This window comes from Odocoileus virginianus, chromosome 15 (genome assembly GCF_023699985.2).
Source record: "Odocoileus virginianus isolate 20LAN1187 ecotype Illinois chromosome 15, Ovbor_1.2, whole genome shotgun sequence".
Taxonomy (NCBI): Eukaryota; Metazoa; Chordata; class Mammalia; order Artiodactyla; family Cervidae; genus Odocoileus; species Odocoileus virginianus.
In genome coordinates, this window is record NC_069688.1 from 2,779,824 (window position 1) to 2,806,417 (window position 26,594).

A 26,594-nucleotide genomic window follows, 5' to 3' on the forward strand; every position below is an offset into this window, starting at 1 on the left:
CATTTCCTACTCCAGGGATTATCTAGTGGTTTGGAAGTTTGTGTTTCTCTACTCAGTGTTAGCCAATGTCAGGTATTCAATGCTAACCTGTAAACAGATTAACTGAAATCTCGGTGACATAGATAAGTTAATTTTTGCTCCATTGTAGTCTGATGCAGGTCAGGCCACCACCATCAGGAGCTTCAGAGGCAACCTCTGGTGTGTCTCCATTTTGAATTAGCCATTTTCTTGTCTGGGCTTATTCATTTTTTTTGTTTTCAGTTGTACCAATAGAAGAAACATTATATGAATGTGTGTGTGTGTGTGTGTGTGCATGCCTGTGTGTGTAACTCACATCCACTCTTTCCTCCCGTAGGAAGTTACCTCACCTCTGCTTACCTGACTTGGCACGGACTCCATCACGAAGCTCCCCATCAGCTATGAGGAGGGCTGACAGATGCAGCTTCACAGCTGTGAAGAATGAGAATGAATTAGAACGGCTGCCATGACTGGCCAGAGGTTAGTGTCCTTTCCGGTGTGTATTAAACCTGCAGATGAGGGGATGTGTTCAGGCAGATTATGTCCTAGGCGTGTAGTCCTAGCTCACATAAGTGGGAAACGGCTGAACGTGGTTTCACATTGGGTCCTTCTGATTCTAACGGATCCCTAATTGATTAAAAAAAAAAAGGCAGGTCTCTAGGTTGGGAGTGGGCAGATGCGACACGACCCATATTTTAGAATCTAGAGTCTGAATATATTGAAGTGTCCATTTACATTGAACTCTGCCTTTAAAAGTGATTGTTTCATTAATGTTAAATATGAAGATGGGTTGAAGATGCCTTCAGTCCACACGTCGACAGGCACCTGCCTGGTATGACCTGGGGGGTGGTTCCAAGCACCATATGGCGTGTAGAACTTGACAGCGCTTCCCTTCATTCAGCTTAATGGGAAATGCTACAGCCCATCGGTGCTTGAAAAGTGAAAGTGACAGTCACTGAGTTGTATCCAACTCTGTGACGCCATGGACTATAGCCCCTCAGGCTCCTCTGTCCATGGAATTCTCCAGGAAATAGTACTGGAATGGGTTGCCATTTCCTTCTCCAGCAGATCTTCCCCACCCAGGAAATGAACCTGGGTCTCCTGCATCACAGGCAGACTCTTTACCATCTCAGCCACCAGGGAATTAAATTACGATCATGGAAGAGTTTAAACTGATCCTCTCAAACTGGTTAAACAACTTGAAAAGACCCCCCTTGAAATACATGCACCTAGATTAAAGATAGACGTACTTGTAATGGAAGTACAAGTGAACAAGAAGAAAAGATCAAGCAAGCACCTTGACCGGAAGAAAGCCTTTGCCAGCCCAATCTTCGAGGAAAAACAAAGATGATCTGATCATACCTACTAAATTCTGGTCTGATTCTTTAAAATGTAAGTAATTTTATTTGAAATTGAACCTGCATTCATTATAATTTGTTACAAAATTTCCCCTAAGTCTATTTTTTGGATCAGTGATTCTCAATATAGGATGATTTTTCTCACCCCGCTCCCTGCACCGGGACATCTAGAGATTGTTGGGTTTGTCAAAATTGAGGGTGGTGGAGCAGGGGGCAGGGTGCTACTGGTATCCAGTGGGCAGGGTTCAAGGAAGGTGTTAAACATCCCATAATGCACAGGGCAGCCTTCACAACAATTAGCTCAGTTCAGTTCAGTTGCTCAGTCAAATCCAACTCTTCTCAACCCCATGGACTGCAGCACACCCTGTCCATCACCAACTCCTGGAACTTGCTCAAACTCATGTCCATTGAGTCGGTGATGCCATCCAGCCATCTCATCCTCTGTCGTCCTTTCTCCTCTTGCCCTCTCTCCCTCCCAGCATCAGGGTCTTTCCCATGAGTCAGCTCTCCACATCATGTGGCCAAAGGATTGGAACTTCAGCTTCAGCATCAGTCCTCATGATGATCACCTGCTCTCAACTATCAATAACGCATAAGCTGAGAATCCTGCACTAGATGATGCTGGTAGGATTCCTATATAATTTACAAATACAAACGACAGATAATGTAAACCACGGTCACAACAGAGAACATAGGCTGTGTTACACAGTAGTCAGCAGCTGAAATCCAGGCTTAGCTCCCTTTAGCTGTTTGATTTCAGTGAAGTTCTGCAATTTTGCCTCTGTTTCCTCCTAAGAGGGTTATATAGGGGCTGTTGTGAAGAAGAAGTGAGTTTAGAATAGTGTCTGGTGCCTAGTATGCCCATCTATCCATCTGTTGATGGACACAGGTTGTTTCCATGTCTTGACTATTGTAAACACTGCTGCTATGAACACTGGGATCCACGTGGCTTTTCAGATTCATGTTTTTGTTTTTTCTTGGCTATATACCCAGGGATGGAACTGTTGGATCATATGGTAGTTCTATTCCTGGGCTTCTCAGGTGACTCAATGGTGAAGAATTCACCTGAAAAGCAGGAGATGTGGGTTTAATCCCTGGGTTGAAAAGATCTCCTGGAGAAGAAAACAGCAACTCACTGCAGTATTCTCGCCTGGAAAATCCCTTGGACAGAGGAGCCTGGCGAGCTACAATCCATGGGGTCATAAGAGTTTGACCTGACTTATCAACTAAACAACAACAACAACAACAACGAATAACCAGGAGTGGAACTGCTGGATCATACAATAATTTTGTTTTTTAGTTTTTTGAGCAGCCTCCACATGGTTCTCCATAGAACTATGTAAACCATGTTTACATTCCTCCAAACAGTGTACAAGGGTTCCCTTTTCTCCACATCTTCTCCAACGTTTGTTACTTATAGCCCTTTTGATGATGACCATTCTAACAGCTCTGAAGGGAAGCCTCACTGCAGTTACGATTTGCATTTCTCAAAGGGAACTATTGCCAAAATGAAGATGTTCATTTACCAAACGGGAAATATGTTTACAAATGATATGACCAGTAAGGGGTTAATATACAGAATATATAAATAGCTCACACAAGTCAATAGAAAACAACCAAACTAAGATTAAAAATTGAGCAGAAAATCTGATAGATACTTATCCAAAGAGGGCATACAGATGACCAACAGGCACATGAAAAGACAGTTGCTTCTTTTTGCCACAGGATGTCACCATCGAAAGCCTGCTTTCTGCAATAAAGTGAGACAATGCAGGTCCACTCAGCTGTCATCTCTTGCTCATTCTGAAGGGGCTTGAAGCCCTGTGGCCCTGTGAGGGGGGCTACCTCCTTCTCTCCAGAACCAAACTCAACCAGGAGCTCCCCACACTTAGCTGTATCTCTCAGCTCTTCCACGTGGGGTGTTACCTTTCATCTGGGGCTAGACTGGGCTCTGTATCAGTCAGTGTCCTCCTGTCCCGTCTGGAGATGCTCACCTCAAACCATAATGCTGAGACCCATTTCTCTAGACACTAGTACTCACAGCCTCCTGCTGTAAGACATTAAGAAAAACAAATTCCTGTGAGGTCCCTGCTAATGACAACGTTGATTGCTGCTTACATGGTGGAAATGACTGAAGCTGGTATATTTCATTAGGTGTGTGTGGGTGGAGTGGAACCGGATGGGGAGAGAAAAGCAAGCAGGGAGCCCAGGACCGCAGGCTGGTGCTAGGTCTCTGGCTTGTGTGATTTGATGGATGGCGGGTCATTCCTTGGCTGGTGGGATAACTGTGGAGGGTTATTTCTGCTTTTCAGTTGGTTCCACCTAGACCCCCCTGGGCAGTGGTCAGGGCTTTTCTCGAGACCTCTTGCAGTCCCCTAGCTGTTCAGAGCCTCTTCCAGCGGGGCTGAGAATACACCAGGTTGGAGCAGGGCCCCGAGTTTTTGTCCACATAAAGGCATTGGGCGAGGGAACCTTAGGACCCAGAGGGCAGTGCTCCAGTTGCATGATATTGGATATTCTGTTGACCACCAGGGATCTGTGATTGGTGTCCATGGGGAGACCCCTGGGTCCCAATACATGGGTCATGTCCACACAGCTCCCTACTCCTGACTGCCTGGAGGCCTCAGTTTCTATAATATCTCTGTGCTTCTCCTCTCCTTACCATGAGCAGAGGAGGAAATGAAGAGGAAGACTTCACAGTGAAAAGCCATAATGCTATTTTACCACAAAAAGAATTGGGGGTGAATGGAAGACTAGGTTTTGGGGCACATTCCTTTGGGTTAGACGCTAATCACCCCAGTTGTAACTGTTTGGTTACAAGCACATCTCTTTTTGGATTGTGAATGAGTGCAACCCAGTCTAAAGGAGGAAGCACTGGTGTCCACAGTCCCAATCTTGGCTCATTTCTTTGAGACTCTTATCTGTATCATGGGTACCAGGAATCCTTCCTAAAACAGAGATGGCAAGAACTAGAGACTTCTCCATGTGCAATGCCTGGTGAAGGGTGCTCACTAGACAGACAGTCGGTTACACTCTCCTCAATCTTCTCCCCTCTTCCGTGGACCGAATCGTAGACATGTCTGAATCTTTAATGTCCAGCATGAAGTAAGTGACTAGCCAATGATGGGTTAGTCGACTGACTGACAGCCACTGCTGACTGTATAGGAGATATTGATTGCTTAGGGCATTAACCCTTTCTCAGGCAAACATGTGTTGCCCCTGGGCCCCTCTTCAAAGTTGACCATCACTGCCGCCCTCTCTAACCCCTGTCATCTGTCCGCCGCCTCCCTGGGTGGGGGAGAGGGCAGAGTGAGGTCTGGAGAGAACCTTTCTATTTCCCCGGGGCATCCTAGTCTTTAATTCAGAGGGCAACTCCCGAGGCGAAGACTGAGCATGCTCCTGGCCAGGACTGGCTGGTGGGAGCCGGTGGGCTTCGGGTCTGCGCCCCCCTACAGGGCCAGGCGGGCGGGCGAGCGGGCGGGGTCTGGCTCCTGGGCATCCGGCCCGGCCCGCGGGCTCCCGTCCCCGACTGGTGGCGGAGAGGGCCGAGGCTGGGGAAAGGGGGCGCCGCGCCTCCGCACCCGACGCGCAGCCTCGGGGCGGTGCGCAGGGCTGCGGGGAGCCGGGCCAGCCGGCGGCGGCAGAAACGGCTCTCCAGGCCGCGAGGGCGCGCTGCGCGCCGGGCGCCGGGGTCTGGCCGCGTCCCGGAGAGGGAAGGGGAGAAGCGAGGGCGCGGAGGTGAGCGGAGCCAGCGGGCGCGAGCCGAGAGCGCGGGCGCGGGCGCTCGGTCCTTTTTTCCTTTTCGCAGTGGTGGCTGCGGGTCCCTTTCGCCAGCGTTGACAGCCTTGCCACCCGGCCCCGCTTCACCGGGGCTGCCCCGGAAGAGGCCGCGGCCGGGCAGCTGTTGCGCTGAGAGGGGGGCAGTTGCGGAGTTCCATAACCATAGCAACCGCATCAGCACCACGGCGGCGGCGGCGGCGGCGGCGGCGAGGGCAGCAGCCTCTCGCTCCTCCTCCAGGCAGCCTTGCTGCGGGGACCCGAGACCCAGCTCGCAGGTGCCCGGACTCCGCTGTCCTCCCACTGCCGCTGCAAGTGTTGGCGACTGGAGGAGGCGGAAAGAGCTGAGTGAGGAACCCAGGAGCTGGTGGCCCCGGAGGTGAGAGAGGGGAGCCCTGCAGCGGGAAGACAGGTAGGTGAGAGCGCTCCGGGCTCGGCAGCTGCAAAACTCTGTCCTCTGTGGCAGTGACGTTTCTGGAAGCGTGGTTGCTAGTTGGATGCCTTGCTTACTTAACAGGGATTCCGCCGCCGCGAAATGTGCTTTATCTCCTTCTGTCTCCCCCAGTCTCTCTGTCTTCTAGTCTCAGGGCACATCTGGACTCGTCTTGAGAGGGTACGAGGGGCAATCTGATGTGACTTGGTGGGGAGACGCTGGGTTAATGAGGTGGTCCCCACGGAAGTCCCAGATGGAGACTGAGAGGGCACATCCCGACCCTTCTGCAGGCAGGTTCTCTGAGCCCTTGACCCAGAGCAGGCTGGGGAGAGGACCATGTTGGGGCGAACTAAGGTAGGGGTAGTGATTCTCTGTGGTCCTGGCTGACCCTGTGGCTTGGCCAGGGGCAAGGGTGGGTGGCATTTGACACGGAAGGGGAGCAGAGGGCTCACCAGGTCTTGTTTTGTAAAGTCAGTTTCAAGCCTAGCAACTAGAAGGGATATTTAGATAAGGGGGAGTGGTAACTGTTATCATCTTTGGACCCAGGGGTATCCCTGAAGTTTATCACATGATTGCCTTTGGCCATAAGGGGTGGAGTGGGAATAGATATAAAATTATAAATGAATGGTCAAAAATTTCCCTCTTTTTTCCCCCTTAACTCATGTTCTAGCCGTCCCTAGAACTATTGTCAGCAAAATAAGACTTTCAGGGATTATAATAACACTCTTTGTCTGCTTGGCCAAAGAGGATGCCAGCCATGGGCAAACTATTTCACTTTCAGACAGCTAGAAAATTCAGCTTCAGTTCTCTGTTTGAACTACAGAGGCATTGTTTTCCCATCAGGTTCTTCTTTCCCTGATATTAGGGGATGTGTCAGAGCTGAGAGGCACCAGTGCTATTCCCAGAGTGATGGACTGTTAACCTTGTCTGCAGACCAGAGAGAGGGGCAAAGGTTTGGGCATGATTCCAAACCCAGCTCGGCAGGGGTCAGGGCTCCAGAAGACTGGTAGAGGAGGGAGACGAAGTTGGGTGAATAATTTGGGTCTAACGTCTCTTTGCATATGGGTAAGTGGGTCTCTGGGTAATTTCTGAGATGGGCAGCCATTGACTTTTACAGGCTCTCTCTTTATACTCGGGCTTCTGGGGATAGTGATAAGTCCCAGTAAAAAGGCCATGTTCTTTAATTGGGCTTTTAATTTATGCTGTAGTTATGTTGCCTGTGGGGTTATGATTTGACCAGCCTTTCATTTGGGATTTGTGTCTTAATGAGGATGATATTACTGTATTCTGGGCAGATGGTGAGGTGTACAAAAAAAGAGGACATGATTTGGGAGCCAGGAAACATGGATGGGAACCTTGATTTCTTCATACACTTGCTATGTGACCTTGAGTTTCCCCACCTCACTGAGACTCCCTTGGCTCATCTGTGGAATGGGGATGCTAACAGTTCTTGATGCTTGCCAGGCTCTTGGGACCATCAGGTGGGATTATGGGGAGGATAGATGGGGAAGAACTTAACAAAACCTAATGTCTCATGCAAATAAAATGAATTATCATTTTCTAAAGAAACTCCCTTTCTCAGATCAGCAAATCATTCAACGCACTTCAGCTATGCACAAGGAGTAGAAATATTGGTCAGTGACTCACAGCTGAAACCCTGTAATCTGGTCCAAGATACACTCAGGGAAATATAAAGAGGGCTTTATCAGAGGAAATACAGCATGTCATCCTTGCCTGCAGATGTTGAAGGTCAAGGGCTTTGACATCAAACGCAGTACTTAACTAGCTTGGGAACACTGAGGTTTGCTCTCCGCAGGGCTGGACTGAGCATTTTACCCTGTGAACAGTGATTTGCACATGGTGGGGACTCATTTCAGTGTTGGTTAGATGGATTCATTGGACACACATTGTGAGCTCATTGGGGCAAAGTTCACCTTCATCCAGTTCTGTAATGCCAGATGTTTACCAAGTGTTTGCCTAATTTGAAGGTTTACAGCTTGATGGCATGGCTGCACTCTCTTATACCATCCTCTGCTCTTTTCTAACCCTGATATTGCTCACACTGGTCTCTCTGCCTCAAACGAACCACTTCTCATTTCCTTTTTCCGTTCATGACACAACTCAAATGCCCCTTCCTCCAGGAAGCCTTTCTGGACTCCCCCTGTGCTCCTACAGCACTTTGGACCTGCTCCGTGACAGCTTGTGCTGTGTCATGCCGTTGTCACTTGCATTCATCACTCTTTCTAGAGTTCATGCTTCCTGTGGGCAGGATCTGGGTTCTATTCTGTCCCAAATGTGGTCCCTGCGCCTGGCACAGCCGCTGCCGTGATGGATAGTTGTTGAAGGCGTGCACAAGTCTTACCTGCAGCATGACCACCGGCCCCAGAAGAGGCTGCACAAAGGCTGACCGAGCCGCCTTCCTCGGTCTCCGTCTGTGCAGGAAGCCTGAAGGATGCTTGCTGGGCTGTTGTGCGTTATTTAGGGTCAACCCACTGAAGCAGAGCAAAGGAGAACAAAAACACATATTTTGTCTTAAAAATGCTCATATCTTTTTGAGTGGGTACTTTAGAATAACGGTAATCTGGTGTTGAATGGCCTTCCTATAACGTTTGCTGGAAACATCTGATGGAGTATTTTAAACTGAAAATGTACTTCTCTCCCTTCAATGTCTTTCCTTGATTTCAGCTCCAGTGTAATGGAAAAGCACAAAGGCTGGATCAGGAAGGCCTAGATTTGAATCCTGGTTCTAAGAGGACCAGGGACAAGGACTCATGGTCTTCCTGTTTTCTCATTTGTGAAATATGGTGATCCCCATCTCACAAAGATGCCAAGTGCTAGGAATGAATGGGCAGCTGTGCAGTAAAAAACAATCCCAGTACCTTATTTCTTTTAATTTTTTTTGGTCCTGGAAAATGAGCAAAATCTCTATGTCTAATTACACAACGTAAGACAAAGTGAGCTGGAAATCCTGACTCTTACATTCGTTAGCTCTCTGTGACCTTCAGTGCATGAAAATTGTCCCCTCAGCCATCTGCCTTGTCTCTGTACATTATAATGGTAGCTACCTGTCACGATGGGTTGCTAAGGCATACGTTATAAGAAAAGTGACATGCCTGGCACATAATTCACGATATCTGTAATTTCCAAATGACAGATGTAATTGCCCATAATAGAAGTTCCAACTTTTTTGAGAAATGTCCCCAGATGCATTCTCTCTCTATCCCTGTTTTTCATTTATCTTTTAGAGGGTGTTGGGGGCAGAGGACAGGCAGGGGGAGAAAAACTACTGATAGGAAGACGGTGGTTTCTAAAAGCCCTCTTTCCACGCAAGACACCAGGAAACAGTGGAATAAGCTCAAGGTTTAGATTTGAGCACTGATTGCTCATCCCGACTCTGAACCTGACTGCTCACAGGACTGCTGACCTGGCCTTCTCACCTCTGTGGGCCTCTGTCTATTCATCTAGCAACAGTCTGGGTGATTTCGGAGGCCCCACCTTCCTGATTTCAGTGTTTCCATCTGTGAATTAACGTTTCTCCTCACCAAGGTTACCTCTGTGGCCCTCTGGCTGTCTTTTTGGGGCAAAGCTTGTCACTTGTCCAAATACTATATTTTAATGCACATGGCCTTCCTGGTGGCTCAGCTGGTAAAGAACCTGCCTGCAATGTGGAAGACCTGGGTTCAATCCCTGGGTTGGGAAGATCCTCTGGAGGAGGGCGTGGCAACCCACTCCAGTATTCTTGCCTGGAGAATCCCCATGGACAAAGTCTACAGTCCATGGGGATAAATGGGCTACAGTCCATGGGATCGCAAAGAGTTGGACATGACTGATCGACTAAGCATAGCGCATGCAGGTATACCCACTTCCTCCCCACCATATTTCTCTTTTAGAATTGTCTGATTGTCATGGGACTTAAGCAGGTATTGAGTGCACCCTACCATCTCTCCTTGTCCCACCCCTGCTTCTTATCTGGCCTCAAGTAAGATGGTCTGCTGCTCTGTCCATCCTGGAAGATCTCTTTCATTAAAAATATAAGACATTGTGTGGATGAAGCCCTGTCTTACCTGCAAGAGCTGGAGGGGATTCATGGATATCCCTAATACTCACTGAGCTCCCCAGACTCTGAGTGCTCAGTAACATCAAATATTCTGTTCAAGCATGAATCATTTCTAGATGGCTGCACACTGATCTCAGGTGCACTTCCTGAGGGAGGTTTTAGCATCACAAAAGAAATTGGCGTCTGGGCTGGGGCTGTTTCCCATGGCCCTCCACCTCTGATGTGGTTGGACAGGCACTGTGTGTGCCCAGGTCAGGAAATTTGAATCAACAGCCTGCCACGTGTCACTCATCACACCAGGGCAGGGGTTTCACCTGTGAACAAGGCCAAGCGCTGCCCCAGGTAGTTGGGGATCAGGCGTGGAAACAGAAGAATGACCAAGCAAGCCAGGGCTCTGGAGAGCAAAGGGGAGAGACATTTGATACATTTCCTGGGAGGGACTGTCAGGAAGGTCTTCACAGAAGAGTGCGTTGTGTGAAGCCACTTCAGTCATGTTGGACTCTTTGTGACCCCATGGACTGTAGCCCGCCAGGCTCCTCTCTCCATGGGATTCTCCAGGCAGGAATACTGGAGTGGGTTGCCATGCCCTCCTCCAGGGGATCTTCCCAACCCAGGGATCCAATCCTCATCTTTTTTGTCTCCTGTATTGACAGGTGGTTTCTTTACCACTTGTGCCACCTGGGAAGACCTCAGAAAAGAGAGAGAGCCTAAAAGAAATCTGCAGAAATTTCCAAGTGGAGGGAGGGGCCCTCAGTAGGAGGTTACATGTAAAGCTGTGGAGGCTGGAGGTAGCGAAGAAGTGATATGAATGGGCAGGGCTGGAACACAAGTAAAGCGGTGTCTGTTGAGGCTGGGGACAGAAGAGGGGCAGGTCTTGGAGAGTCTTTTGAGGCCAACTAAGGAGCTTGTCCTCTAACCTGAAGGTCTTGGGGAACATGGAGAGGTTTAGACATGGACAGACACCTCTCCCTAGCTTTAGAATAAAGTTAGAAGTTGAGAAGATGGTTCAAGCCAGAAATATGATGGTCTCTCTGGAGACTTTTCAGATTAGAGTCTTGAATTTAGGACTTCCCTCATGGTCCAGTGGATAGGACTTCCTATTTCCAATATAGGATTGACCCCTAGTCAGGGAACTGGGATTCCACATGCCACTGGGTGCCTAAAAATAAAAAAAAAAGTCTTGAGTTCAAGAATGGGAATTAAGATGAAGAGAAGTGATGGATAGGGGATAGTGAGAGCAGGAATCCTAATGAGGGAGAGATGGAGAGGGATCAGTTGAATGAACAAACTACATCCTTTGTCAGAAAAATATCAGAGGAACACCGTAAGGCCTTTTGACCATGAATGTAGGTCAAGAGGAGGGAGGGATCATGGGTGACACTCAGAGGTTTCTTTACATCTTTACCGCTCTCAGCGCCTTCATCTGTCACCTGAACTAACACAAGAGCATCTACATGGGCATCACTGCTCCATATATGCTCCTTCACTATACCCTGCAGAGGGCAGCTAGAGAGATCTTTGGAAGACTAAAATCAGATGTGATGAGAACACTTATTATCTACCATCTCAGCAAATTTCAAGTATACGATATAGTACTGTTAACTATAGTCACCATTCTCTGAATTAGCTCTCCAGAGCTTACTCATCTTGCAGAACTTAAACTTTGTACCTTTGGCCCAGGGCTTCCCAGGTGGCCCTAGTGGTCAAGAACCCACCTGCAATTCAGGAGACTCAGGTTCGATCCCTGAGACAGGAATATTCCCTGGAGTAGGAAATGGCAGCCCACTCCAGTATTCTTGCCTGGAGAATCCCATTGACAGAGGAGCCTGGTGGGCTGCAGTCCATGGGGTGACAAAGAGTTGGACATGACTAAGACGTCTTAGCGTGCATGCACCTCTGACCAATGTGTTCCCATGTTCCCCTCCCCCAGCTGCTGGTAACCACCATTCTACTCGTTGCTTCTGTGAGTTTGACTGTCTTTGATTTCACCTTTCAGTGAGATTCTGCAACATTTGAATTTTTGTGTCTGGCTTATATTACTTAGCATTATATCCTCCTTCCATATTGTTACAAATGACAGGGTTTCCTTAATTATTTTAAAGACTGAGTAATAGTCCATTGTCTGTATCCACATTTTCTTCATTCATTCATCCACACATGTGCATTGCTGCTTCTGTATCTCAGCTGTTGTGAAGAATGCTGCAGTGAATGTGGGATTGCAGATATCTCTTTGAGATCCTGATTTCAATTCTTTTGGACATATACCCAGAAATGGGATTGCTGAGTCATATGGTAGTTCTATTTTAAATTTTTTTAAAGAAACTTTCATGCTGTTTTCCATAATGGCTGTACTGATTTATCTTCCCACCAACAGTGCACCAGAGTTCCCTTTTCTCTACATCCTTGCCAATACTTATCTTTTTTTTTTTTTTGCTATTAAGTTGTCTGAGTTCCTTAGATATTTTGGATATTAACCCTTTAACAGATATGTAGCTTCCAAAATTTTCTATTTTGTAAGTTGCCTTTTTACTCTGTCGATTATTTCCTTTGCTATGCGGAGTTTTTTAGTTTGATGTGATCTCACTTATTTAATTTTCACTTTTGTTGCCTGTGCTTTTGGTGCTGTATCTAAAAAGCCATTGCCAAGACTTGCATTAATAACTTTCCCCGCTATGTAGTTTTCCAGGAGGTTTTTGGCTTCAAATCTTATGTTCTCCACTTTGAGTTGATTTTTGTGCAAGGTGTAAGATAAGGATTTGGTTTTATTCATTTGCATGTGAGTATCCAGTTTTCCTAACACCATTTTTCGAAGAGGTTATCCTTTCCTCATTGTGTATTTGGGACACCCTTGTCAAAGATTAGTCACTGTATATGTGTAAATTTATTTCTGTCCGTTCTGTGTGTCTGTTTTAATACCATGACCATACTGTTTTAATTATGGTGGCTTTGTGATGTAATTTGAAACCAGCAGATGTGATGCCTCCAGATTTATTCAGCAGTGAGAGGATTTTTAAGTGGGAAATGACAGATGTAGATATGTGTTTTGGATTCTGGCTGCGGTGGGGAGAGTACATGGGAGGGGAGAAAGTCAAGAAGGGTAGAGACGTGATTGGAGGCTGTTGCAGCAGGTAGTGATGGTCCTGACCACAGTTAAGGTCACAGCGATGAAGAAAGGGGAACACTTGAGACATATTAAGGCAGTCAAACATTGGGAAGTATGGATGACTCAATAAAGAGTATCTGAAAGTGCAGAATTGTCAAGGATGACCCCTAGTTTTCTAATGGATTGGCCTTGATGTTGTTCACTGGCCTGGGGACACAGGGGAAGGAAGAAATTTTGAGGGGGAAATGATGATTTCTATTTTGGATAAGTAGATTTTTAGATCTCTGCAGAAATCCATGTATGTTTTAGGCAATTAGAGGTATCAGTCAAGCTCGGAAAGGAGTTCTTGACTTGAATGTGAACTTAGAAGATCATCAGCACATAGATGTTAGTTGAGAGCATGTGAATAGCAGTGATCACCCTAGGGAAGTATATAGAATGAGGAAATAAAAGTGTTCTTTTAGACTCACAAGGTCAATAACACTGCCCGTTCAATCCATTCTAAAAGAGCAAAGCAAAACAAAACACACTCTAGAATTTCCTCTTCTCTTAAGGGCTTTTTACTCTGTCTCCACACTGCTGGCTAGGAAAGTCACCCCTGATGTTTCCAGGGCTCTTTCCTCTCACCCAGTCTTTTCTTTCTACAGGTCTCCCTGGACAACCCTAGTCAAATAGCCCCTCAGAGCTTGCCTCATTTTTCTCTATATCACTCATCACCATGTAGCTGTTTTAATATTATTACATATGTATTTGCTTTTTAAAAAATTGGTTCTCTGCATTGCAAGATGGTAAGCTCTGCGGTGCAGGGAGTTTGTCATGTTTATAGCTGCACCAAGTTCCTAGGAGAGATTTCCTGGCACTCAGCGAGCATAGAGCCCATATTCATTAAAGTGCATACAGAGGAATTAGTACCAGGAATCTCCAGTAATAGAATAACACTCTTCCAATTAAAACAAATACCCACAGTCCTGTTTAAGTGCTGTTCTGAGCTCCTGATCATCAGGTGGGGACACTGAAACACTTCCTGGTCCCTGATGCCCCTGCTGCCTGCAGGGAACAACCTCCCCTTCCTGTCTCCTCAGCCAGCCCTGACAAATATGTTTCAAGTTTCTATTTAAATTTAAAAAAAAAAAGAAAAGGAAAAAAATTCTCCTGGTACTGAGATGAAGACAAGCTGGGGAAGAAGGTAGATGACTCCCACCCACTATGCTCTAGTAAATGCAGAGGTGGGTGTTTGGCCATTGAAGTGGGAAACAGCTCTGCTTGAGGCCAGCAAGTATGAGACAGAAGTGCAGCACCCCACTGTTCAACTTAATCTGGAGATAAAAGCAATGTGTTCCTGGACAGTGGTTCTTAGCCTTAATTAAGTCGAGGACCACTTTGAGCATCTGATGAAATCTGCAGTCATTCTCCAGAAAAAAGAAATGAAAGAAAGAAAGAATGAATGAATGAACAACCTTATCAGAAGGGTTATGGATTCCCCGAAGCCCTTCCATGGACCCCAAATAAGAATGTGTGTTCTAGGAGAGGGACGGGACAGTTTCAGAGCCTACAGACATCCCTTTGTGGGCATCATGGGGTGGTGTGTTCTCTGCTGATGCCAGAGTGAGTAGGTGCCTAGGTTGTAGATGAGCCAGCATGCATGTAAATGAAAGACACTTTCTAGAGCTGGGGGCTGTTTAGAATGTGATCACCTTGGATTGGTTTGTTTTGGCTCCACCTCATGGATTATGGGATTTTAGTTCCCCAACCAGGGATAGAACCCCGACTCTCAGCAGCGAAGACCTGGAATCCTAATCCCTGGACTTTCAGGGAATTCCCTAGACCTGAGACTGAATCCCAGTCTGACTACAGGGACCAACTTCTCTCTTTTTTCTTCCTTGGGACTGTTCAAGTTTGCAAACTAAGCGTCTGGCATCCTGGGACCACCCTCAGTCCCAGACCAACCTGGTTGGATGGCTATCCTAGTTCTGACATTTGTCAGCCAAGTGACCCTGGGCAGTTACGTGGCCTCCGTGGAGTGGTCCCCCTTGCTTCCTGTCTCAGGTTCTGTGACACAGGCTCATCCGTCACATCCCAAGATGGATCTTGTACAGGTGATCGGTTGAGAGGCTGCTCTCAGTGGAAACCCCAGAGGGAGTGAGCAGAGCAGAAATAGACAGGGAAGAAGGCGTGGGTGCCTCACCTAAGCTCAGCAAGATCAGCTTTCCATCGTGAAGCAAGCAAGACCATTTTCCTGGATCCAACTCTGGATCTGTCTACCCAAGTATTTCTGGGGCAAGCAGCTCCTGTCAGCTCAGGAAAGTCCTTCGGAGGACGGAGCAATAATGGATTGTTATCAGCCAACACAGTCACTCAGTGATGGGCACACACGAGCCTGGGGGAGGGGAGCAGGGTGAAGCACCAGTAGGTCCACTACATTCTAACTGGTGTTTCCACTTCTTCCCATTAGAGCTCCCCCCAAGTCCTCCTTTAAGACAAACAAACCTTCCCATAGCTGCTTCTTCGGGAGCTCACAATGTTCAGTCGTATAACCCTGTGATCCTCTTAGAGTATCTGTTCCCATAAGGCAGTTGTGAAAACAAGACTAACAGGATCTCCTTAAACTTTGTAATGCTTGGAACCCAAGATTCCTGCTGTGAGTTCTTTTCCCCATTTAGCCACACCTTCTCCTGCTCATATATTTTTTAAAAACATTAACAATATAGTTCATCATGGATATTTTTGAATCAGTATAATTTTTTTAAATTTATTTTTTGCTATGCCACACAGCATACCAGATCTTAGTTCCCCAACCAGGGATCAAACCCATGCTCCCTGCAGTGGAAGTGCAAGTCTTAACCACTGGACTACCAGGGGAATCTCCCCCCTTACTCTTGTCTTAAGAGCATTGCTGGTCAGGGAAAATTGCAGTAGGCTGCCAGCTATGCTGGTGTCTACTGGACTGACCAGTCATAGATGGGTCTTTTGCTCACACATTGCTGTCTAGTCTCCATTCATTCTGGTCCCTGGGTCTTGTTTTCTTCATCACCTGCCATTATGTTGGATGCCTTCCTAGTTCAGCTAAATGCCCCTATAGTACCTCGGCTTTTGGCTTCTCAGCTTGGATAAATTTTCTTCTGGATAAATTTCTTCTTGGATAAATTTGCTTCTCATTATGCCTCATACTTGTTATAGACACACCAAATAATCTATTGAACCTAGCTTCCTCTCTGAGCTTGCTTGCTGTATTTTACACTTATATATTCAATATATCAATAGTTCTCTGTGCTCTACAGTAAGACATTGTTGTTTATGCATTCTATATATAATAGTTTACATCTGTTAATCCGAAACTCCCAATTCATCCCTCTCCTGCACAGCCCCGGCAACAAGTCTCTTCTCTGTGTCTGTGAGTCTCTTTCTGTTTTGTAGATAAGTTCATTTGTGTCATATTTCAGATTCCAATATAAGTGATACAACACAGTATTTGTGTTTCTCTTACTTTGCTTAGTATGATAATCTCTGTGCGTGCTAAGTCATTTCAGTCATGTCCGACTCTGCAACCCCATGGATTGTAGCCCACCAGGCTCCTCTGTCCTTGGGATTCTCCAGGCTAGAATACTGGAGTGGGTTGCCATTCCCTTCTCCAGGGGATCTTCCCAACCCAGGAATTGAACCAGGGTCTCCCACATTGCCGGCAGATTCTTCAGTGTCTGAGGCACCAGGGAAGCCCGACCCAGGGCAAATCAGCATCTCTTTTGTCTCCTGCATTGGCAGGCGGGTTCTTTACCACTGGCTCCACCTGGGAAGCCCCATGATAATCTCTAGGTCCATCCATTATCTCTCTTTTCTGTGAATCCCCTCCTTATGGGTCTATGGCATATAATTCCAGCAGTGCTCTCCAGCAGTGATAACCCTGCCATAACCTCAACTTATCTTGAGGATATTGTGTTACATTACCTGTATTGATCTTAGTTTCTTTAAGTCTGAAACAACAAAAACAGGCAACCCATAAGAAGATGTTAATGAAAATTGAATGAAAAAGTAAAGCAAACTCAACACTATTGTAGTACTTGACATGCAATAGGTGATTAATCAGTGTTTATTGTAAGTAAAGGCTCATTTGTGAACTTTAATGCCATCTCAGAGGATGGTGAGGGCTTACCCAATGACTCAGTGGGTAAAGAATCCACCTGCAATGCAGGAGACACAGGAGACTCAGGTTTAGTGCCTGGGCTGGAAAGATCCCTTGGAGGAGGATATGGCAACCCATAGTATTCTTGCCTGGGGAGTCCCATGGATAGAGAAACCTGGCGGGCTACAGTTCATGGGGTCACAAAGAGTTGGACACGACTGAGCGAATAAGCACACACAGAGAATGGTGAGGTTGGCATCCTGCTGTGAAAGCTGAAGAACCTGAGTGAGACTCTTTTTTGAATGGAGCCTCTCTATGGGGTGGGCGAAGGGAAATCCTGTAAGTGGAGCCTTTGGATCCTAAGTGAAGGAACTTGGAGATGTTCAGGCTTGAGGGGTCTTTGAGTGCATCAAGGCATAATAGCACAAAGCAATAAGTTATGTTCCGAAGTGTGACAGTGAGTCATCAAGGAAGAACTAAATTACAGTCTGTAAACTCTGCTGAAAGAAGGCATGGGAGTATAATTTCTAAAATGAGTTACATCGAAAATTGCTAAAATTAAATATAAAAGTATTTGATATTTAAAGCATTTGGTATAAGTCATCTTGAAAATTAATTTCTGGGCACACATCCTCATGGCAGAGGTATTACTACAGGGGAAGAGTGGATGACTGAACGGTGGTTTTTGTGAAATCTTATTGATTTTAAATCAGAATATAAAATGCACCGAAGAATAAATGGCCTTTTTCAGTTTGCTTAGAGGAAATGTTTAAATATAAGATTATCTTTGGAATCTTGTGCCCAAGGTAGAATTCATCAAGCATGATTTTTTTTTAGCATGCTGACTGCTGTGAACCTTTGGGAGAATAAAATGAATATTAATATAATTGCTTTTGAATATCAGAATGAGATTTCCTGGCTTTCTCTTTTCCTCCTTCTTTCTAAAAACATGCATGTATTGGAGACAAAAAAAAAAAAAAAAATCATCAGTCCTTTTAAAGTGACAGGCAGATATTGAGTTCTATGTAGTACAGATGAGAGGGACAGGAAAGCGTTTCTGAATACCTTCTCTGTGCTGGTGACTGTCGTAAACATTTCCCTGGTGATAGTTTTATTTAATCTTCATGCAGGAGGTGTTACTAGTGGTCTTTAAAGCCAGGGATACCCAGGTACAGAGAGGGGGATGTCACTTGCTGAGTCCCACAGATAGCTAGAGAGGAGGCCTGAATTGTCCCTGAAATTGGTCTGATCCCAAGGCTTATTCTTTTTCAGCCACCCCATAGGTGTCCCTTGTGAAGGGCATTTAAAATTAAGCTATAGATCATAAAAGCAAAGCAAAACAAAAGACCAAAAGTAAAAGCCAAAAACTACTCAGTCAAAATATTTGGCTTTTAACCATGCAGTTGTTTAAACTTGGGAAATGGAATTGAGCTTCTGTTTGACTTGGAATATGAAGGAGATGAGAAGAGGATTTATTTGATGACCTTTCATACAGGTCTGCTCCCAGCATCTTTTCATTCTGGATTATGCATGAAAGGCGTACAGCATGTTTACTTGAAAAGACACTTACGGAATTAGGGGCCTTTAAAAAAAGGAAGAAAAAAGAAATCTAGAGAAGTCTGTGTCTTCTTTAATTGTGTAGGTAAGCAGTTTGAATTTTAAGTGTTTGCCTTTTCACTTTATACTTTGTTGACTATCTCCATCCAAAGTGAAAAAAAATATACTTACTGAAACAGCAGATCTGTCTTGCCCTCTTTGTATGAATGGTTTAATTGCATGTCCTCCTGGAAATTTTCATTCAAAATTCAGTGATTAATGTATGTGTCTAAACTTCTGGGGTGTTAATATATATATCTACACTTTAGATCAGTATGTGGTTTAAGATACATCTCATTTTAAGTTAAAACTGAGGCTGGGTTGGCACCCAGGGACATATACTGTGAGTCATGGTAGGAATGAAGTGTGCACTGTGCTTGAGGTTTCCTTCGCAGAAAATCTTGGGGTCCTGATTGTGGTTGCCAGAGAGATGGAGAGTGAATACACACAGACACACATGTGCACACACATATAAACATCTGAACACATACCCCACGTCTTACCCTGACACATTTTCATCTGGGCAACTTCTTCATTGATTCAGAGTCACCTCAGTCATCATCTCTTGGAAAACCTTTCTCCACCCTTCTGAGGGGCTTCACAGGTGGCTCAGTGGTAAAGAATCTGCTTGCCAATGCAGGAGGTGTGGGTTTGATCCCTGGATTGGGAAGATCCCCAGACAAGGGCATGGTAACCCACTGCAGCGTTCTTGCCTGGAGAATCCCATGGACAGAGGAGCCTGGTGGGCTGCGGTCCATGGGGTCCAAGAGTCAGACCTGACTGAGCATAAGCACTCTACTGAAGGCTGACTCCATCATCTTCTCTGGCCTCCCACAGGAGCTGGATGTAGTTTGACCACAGAATTAAACCCTTCAAGGATGCTGAGTGTGACAGTGAGGCTCTGCTCAAAGCCTGGCTTTGCTTCTGGTGACCTGTGTGCCCATGGGCAGATTACTCATCCTGCTGTCATTATATTTCAGTTCAGTTCAGTTCAGTCGCTCAGTCGTGTCCGACTCTTTGGGACCCCAGGAATCGCAGCATGCCAGACCTCCCTGTCCATCACAAACTCCCAGAGTTTACTCAAACTCATGCCCATCGAGTCGATGATGCCATCCAGCCATCTCATCCTCTGTCGTCCCCTTCTCCTCCTGCCCCCAATCCCTCCCAGCATCAGGGTCTTTTCCAATGAGTCAACTCTTGGCATGAGGTGGCCAAAGTACTCGAGTTTCAGCTTCAGCATCAGTCCTTCCAATGAATACCCAGGACTGATCTCCTTTAGGATGGACTAATGGTCATTATATTTATGCATTTATAAAATTGGGATTAAAAAATAGTATCACTTGGGGCTTCCCTGGTAGTCTAGTGGCTAAGACTCTGCACTCCCAATGCAGTCGGCCAGGGTTCCATCCCTGGTCAGGGAATTAGATCCCACATGCTGCAACCAAGAGTTCACGTGCTGCAAGTCAGGATCCCACAAGCTGCAAGGAAGATGGAAGATCCTGCATACTGCAGCTAAGACCCAGTGCTGCCAAATGAATGAATAATTAATAAAAATAGTGCTGCTTTCAGGTTTTTGTGAGGATTAAAGGTCACATATTAATAAAAGTAAAATGTTTAGAATGGTATCTGGCATATTGCAAGACTCAATAAATGTTACTGTCTGCACATCAAACATTGATTTAAGTCGTCCTTTGTCTCTTTCTTGGGACAGAATCTATTGCTTTATCTGTCAAATAGAAGGGTAGCAAGGCCACTTTCCTCATAGGTGGCCTGGACAATATGCCCACTTCAGGCATAGAGCTTATAAAAATGCCTGACACAGAGCAAAAGAATTGAGAAGGAAGAGCTATTTTATTAGTAAAAGAAGTTTACTCAAGCACATACTTTGGGCCAAGCCTCATGCTACATTCTGGAACCTTGTTGAGAAGAAGACAGACTTAGTCTCTCTCTCTCTCTCTCTCTCGGCACTTACATTTTTTGCAGTGGGAGAGAAGGGGAAGCCAGACACACCAGGCAGTAGTAACTTGTTTTATTTCTTCTTCCAGACAGTGCATTTAAACTTTCATTCTTTCATGTACTAGCATATGTACCTTCAACACGTATGTGAGCACTTTCTCTGAACCAGCCACTTGACGTGGATTTTCTCGTGGAATCATCAAAACAGATTTTTGAGCTGAAAGGATTATTTCTAGACCATTTTCACAAATGAAGATTCTGAAGCTTAGAGAGATGGGGTAACTTGCCAAAAATTGCACAAGTGATCACACTTAGAATACAAATTCCAACTTAGGGCTCTCTGATTCCCAAGCCCTTTCTTGAGGCTGAGTTATAAAACAGATGCAGGCAGAGTGCTCACAGAATGATGTGAATGGAAACCAGTTCACTTGCTTCTCTAAGGCTCACTTTTTTTCAAAATAAGCAACTTTTTATTGGAGTATGGATGATTTACAATGTTGCATTAGTTTCAGATATACAACAAAGTTTTTAAGTTAAATATATGTATGCATATTGTTTTTCAGATTCCTTTTATTTATGGTGATTACAAGACATTGAGTAAATTTCCCTGTGCTATATAGTAGGTGCTTGTTGTTTACTTTATATACAGTCCTTGTTGTTTATCTACTTTATATACCGTATATATCCATTAATCCCAAAAGCCTAATTTCTCTCTCTCCCACCCTTTCCCCTTTGGTAACCATAAGTTTCTTTTCTGCATCTGTAAGTTTATTTCTATTTTGTAAACAAGTTAGTTTGTATCATTTTTTAGATTCTACATATAAGTAATATCATAGGATATTTGTCTTCTGTCTGACTTCACTTTAGTATGATAATCTCTAGGTTCATCCAATTGCTGCAGATGGTATTTCATTCTTTTTTATGGCTGAATCAGTAATATTCCATTTATATAGGTTTCACACACACACACACACACACACACACACACACACACACACACACACGTCACATCTTCTTTGTCCATTCATCTATTGATGGACATTTAGGTTGCTTCCATGTCTTGGCTATTGTACATAGTGTTGCTATGAAGATTGGGGTGCGTGTATTTTGTTTTAGTTCCTCGTTTTTCTCTGGATATATGTCCAGGAGTGGGGTCACTGGGCCATGTGGTAACTTTATTTTTAGTTTTGTAAGGAACCTCCATGCTGTTCTCCATAGTGGCTACTGTTTCCCTATTTCTAAAATAAGAAGGGATGAGGAGGTAACTCCTGTTGTTATTTCTGTTGGGCTTTCTTCCACTAAGGAATAATTTCAAATTTCTTTTGAATTTGTTCCTTTTCTGATGCTCTCTCCCCCCCACTTATTTCTTTCATATATACTGTATTTATCCTTTTAATAGAGGCATTTGCTACATGTATTTTTCTGTCATATTAGACTGTGAGCAGTGTGAAAACTGAATCTATTTCATAGTCTATCTTTCTTCCCAATGGTTTCATACTATCCAGTTCAGTTCAGTCACTCAGTCGTGTCCAACTCTTTGTGACCCCATGGACTGCAGCACGCCAGGCCTCCCTGTCCATCACCAACACCCAGAGCTTGCTCAAACTCATATCCATCAAGTTGGTGATGCCATCCAATTATCTCATCCTCTATCATCCCCTTCTCCTCCTGCCTTCAGTCTTTTCCAGCACCAGGGTCTTTTCCAGTGAGTCACTTATTCGTATCAGGTGGCCAAAGTATTGGAGCTTCAGCTTCAGCATCAGTCCTTCCAATGAATATTCAGGACTGATTTCCTTTAGGATTGACAGGTCTGATCTCCTTGCAGTCCAAGAGACTCTCAAGAGTCTTCTCCAACACCACAGTTCAAAAGCATAAGTTCTTTGGTACTCAGCTTTCTTTATAGTCCAACTCTCACATCCATACATCACTGCCAGAAAAACCATAACTTTGACTAGATGGACCTTTGTTGGCAGAGTAATGTCTCTGCCTTTTAATATGCTGTCTAGGTCTGTCATAGCTTTTCTTCCAAGGAGCAAGTGTCTTTTAATTTCATGGCTGCGGTCACCATCTGCAGTGATTTTTGGAGCTCAAGAAAATAAAGTTTGTCACCGTTTCCATTGTTCCTCCATCTATTTGCCATGAAGTGATGGGGCCAGATGCCATGATCTTAGTTTTCTGAATGTTGAACTTTAAGTCAGCTTTTTCACTCTCTTCTTCACTTTCATCAAGAGGCTCTTCAGTTCCTCTTCACTTTCTGCCATAAGGGTTGTGTCATCTGCATATCTGAGGTTATTGATATTTCTCCTGACAATCTTGATTCCAGCTTGTGCTTCATCCAGATTTTTTCCAAATTTGCTGGCATATTGAGTGTGGCACTTTAACGGCATCATCTTTTAGGAATTGAATTAGCTCAGCTGGAATTCCATCACCTCCACTAGCTTTGTTCATAGTGATGCTTCCTAAGGCGCACCTGACTTTGGACTTCAGGATATCTGGCTCTAGGTGAGTGATCACACCATTGTGGTTATCTGGGTCATTAAGATCTTTTTTGTATAGTTCTTCTGTGTATTCTTGCCACTTCTTCTTAATGTCTTCTGCTTCTGTTAGATCCATACCATTTCTGTCCTTTATTGTGCCAATCTTTTCATGAAATGCTTTCATACCATAGGTGTACTTTAAATGCTTATGTCACTGAGTCATTCAATTAGGATTTTATTGTATGACCCAGTGCAATGACCCACAGAAATAGAGTGATCCCAGCATGTCAATGTGCAATATTTTGGAACAAGATGTATCAGAATTACTGAGGTTCTGAGGTTTCCTCTGCGCCACCAGTACAGGCTGAGAGCTGCTCATGCAGCCTAGACGCCCTGAGCTGACCTCTGTTTGTGAACGGCCACTCCGTTCTTGTCAGCCCTCACTTGTCTGGAGAGCCCCCATGGAAGTTGCACAGGAAGATTACATTCTCAAGAATGGAATATCCAGAGCCAAACTCCCAAAGGCCCAAGGACATCCAGTTCCAACTACCAGCTGCATTGTTCAGCCTTGTTTATTATTAGCCCAGTCCTGCCGGCACAATGGATTCCACCAAGTCCTTCTCAGAAAGCTCCTGCCCCAGGGTCTCACTGTGCTTGGAAACAGACTGTCTTAAGCAGGCACTGAGTCTGCCTAATGGGGTAAGCTCCAGGGGAGAAATGTCAGGGGATATTTTGGTGGGAAAATTAGGTATCCAGGGATACCATTATGATTTCTGTATTATTTTAGGCTGGGACTTCAGAATGCTTTATAATTTAGAGCCAAGAATAAACCTGGATTTCATTTGATTTCTACATCTAGAAAATATTACTGGGTACTTATCTTTGGTCAAGTCCAGGGCTGAGGATTCAAGGACACAACCATTTTCATCCCAGTAGCTAATATTTATTGACCTTATTTAGCAGGCATTGTGGTAATCCATGGCTGATTCATGTCAATGTATGGCAAAAACCACTACAATATTGTAAAGTAATTAGCCTCCAACTAATAAAAATAAATGAAAAAAAGCACTTTTTTTCATACATTATTGTTTTTAATCTGCAAGGTGCTGTCTTCCAGGGATCCATTAGGATTTTATTCTGCACACACCCAAGGGTGGGACACTTGTTAGAATACAGAATATTGTGGTGGCCCTAGGGTTATCTCTATAAATTATTTCAATAATTTGGAGGAGCTGAAGGTCACAGCTTCAGTAGATGGAAGCAGTAGATTTAGAGGCAACCTTAAACATGTGTTGAATGCCTGATAAGGTGAGATCACTGCTCTCTGGGTTTCAAGTTATGGGGGAGGAGGCAGATAAGTAATAATTTGAAAGTAATTTACTAATTGCTGTAACAAAATCAGCCATGGGTTGCTCTCTGGAATTCAAAGGAGGAAGGAGCTATCAAGGAAGACTGTAGAGGAGGTGACCCAGCCTTGTAGACTAGTTGCATGTCTCCAACTAGCGGGGAACAATATTCTATGTCAGAAGAACCTGTGCAAAGACAAGGTCCTGTGGAAAGATGGGGTTTTCAGGGTACTTGCTAATGGACCCATTAGAATGATTGGGACTCAGCATGTGGTGATGAGGAGGTGGTAGGAGATGAGAATGATAAGGTATGTAGGCTCTGAGATGAAAAGAGGTGTCATGGCAGTGGGTTAGGATTTTACCCTGTTGGAGAATGAATTATATATAGTTGTATGTCAGCAAAAACTGGGGTTAGCTGTGACAATAGACACCTGATGACAGTAGGTTATCCACATGGAGTTTTATGTAATGACAGGTCTGGCTTCTGCCACTGGTTGCAGGAAGACATCAAGGACACAGCTTGATGTTCTGCCCAATTTCCTGCTCTGCCGTCTTTAGCATGCGACTTTCTTTTTCAGATTCATGGTGGTGCAGTCTTTTCTCTACCATCAGGCATGGAGTCCGTATTTCAGATGTACAGGAAGCAGGAAGGGTGAAGAAGGAAAGACTCTTGTTACCAGGTTTCTCTCTTTTGTTAAAGAGAACAATTGCTTTCTCATAATCCCGTCCAACAGGCTTCCACTAACATTTGCTTGGTCTGCACAAGGTCTTGTGACCCCCTACTGACTAAAAGGGTGTCTGTAGAATGCTTACGGTGGTATGTGACTGAGACAGATAGCACCAAGATTCCATTTAGAGAGAAAGGGAAGATTTTTGGATGACAAACAAGAAGCGCCTGCCGTTAGGAGTGACATCATCAGCTTAGGATTACAGAGATGGCTTTGGCAGCTGTCAACCATGACCATCAAGTAGGGGTCAAGTGAAGAAACAGGGAGAAAAACAGAGGATAATAGGATAGAGTGAGGAAGTCTTCAGTGATGTGCAAGCCACATGAAGGAGCGCTTTGCCCCAAGTGGGCAAAGGTCTGGGTAGGAGTTCCCAGAAGATGTGACGATGGGAGGGATTGGAGGAAGAACATGGGTCGGTGACAAAGAAATAAGCACACGCAAGACAGCTTGGAGGAAAGAGGAACAGCCCACATTAATGATGGGGGTTTCACCCTGGCTTAAGAGCCTCCTGCCAGTCAGGAGCCATTTATCTCTTGTAAAAACTCCATATGGAGAGCTTCTAGGATGCCTGAAAACACCCGCTTAGCACGGGAGTCTCGAAGTTGAGAGAATAATTCCAAAACAAGGCACCCCCATCCGATACCCATACTTCTCCCAGTCCAGATTCAGTCTCCCAGCAGGAATCATTTTACAATAAGTGATATTGTTTAGTGATATAGTTCACATCATTATCTGTTTCCAGGGAAACAGACTTAGAAAGCTTATCCAGTGGTCAGATTCCTAACACAGGAAGGGAAAGATTTGCTAACCTGTTGCTCTTTAATTTGTGAGCTGTTGAAAAGCCCCTGGAAGGGTTTTTTGGTAGTGGATACCTTGATCAGATTTTCTGTTTAGAAATGACTTCTGGACTCTGTGGGGATTGATGAGGTAGGACCACGATGAGCCCGCATAACTACCTGGGAGGCTGGTTGTTTGTTGCTTATGTACTGGTTTATCTTTGGCTGTGCTGGATGCTCCTTGCCGTGCGGGCTTTCTCTGGTTGCGGCCGTCGGGGGCTGCTCCCCAGCTGCGGTGCTGGGGCTTCTCATTGTGGTGGCTTCTCTTGTGGAGCGTGGGCTCTGGGCACCCGGGCCTCAGTGGGTGTGGCTCCCAGACTCTAGAGCGTGGGCTCAGTAGTTACGATGCATGGGCTTAGTTGATCTGCTGCACGTGGGATCAGAGATTGACCCTGTGTCCCAAATATCGGCCTGCAAATTCTTTCCCACTGAGCCACAAGGGAAGCCTTGTTTGTTTATTTTTAATGGACTTTATTTTTAGAGCAGTTTTAAGTTCGTGGAAAAATTGAGTTCCCCTGTATTCCCTGCCCCCACACGTACACAGCTTCCCCCACCATCTCCATCCTGTACTACAGTGGAGTGTCAGTTACAGCTGGTAAACCTACGTCGACACATCCTTACCACTGTGAGTCCACATTTTACATCAGGGCTCGCTCTTGATGTTGTGCATTTGGAAAAATTTGTAGTGACGTGTATCAAATTCATTGTGACATGACAAAATACCATTTTACAGCCATGCAGAGTAGTTCCACTGCCCTAAGGATTCTCCACTTTTGGCCTGTTCATCCGTCT

The 26,594-nt window shown here is 45.1% G+C and overlaps 1 protein-coding gene across 2 annotated transcripts in view; it reads left to right on the forward strand.

The window, feature by feature from the left end:
- The first annotated feature begins 4,925 nt into the window (after positions 1–4,925).
- Positions 4,926–26,594, forward strand: part of FAM135B (family with sequence similarity 135 member B) — a 258,917-nt gene continuing 237,248 nt past the window's right edge. The window contains exon 1 of one of the 2 annotated variants that reach the window (XM_070476955.1): positions 4,926–5,114. The gene's annotated coding sequence lies outside the window, so the exon portion shown is untranslated. The other variant, XM_070476954.1, reaches the window with a different exon arrangement.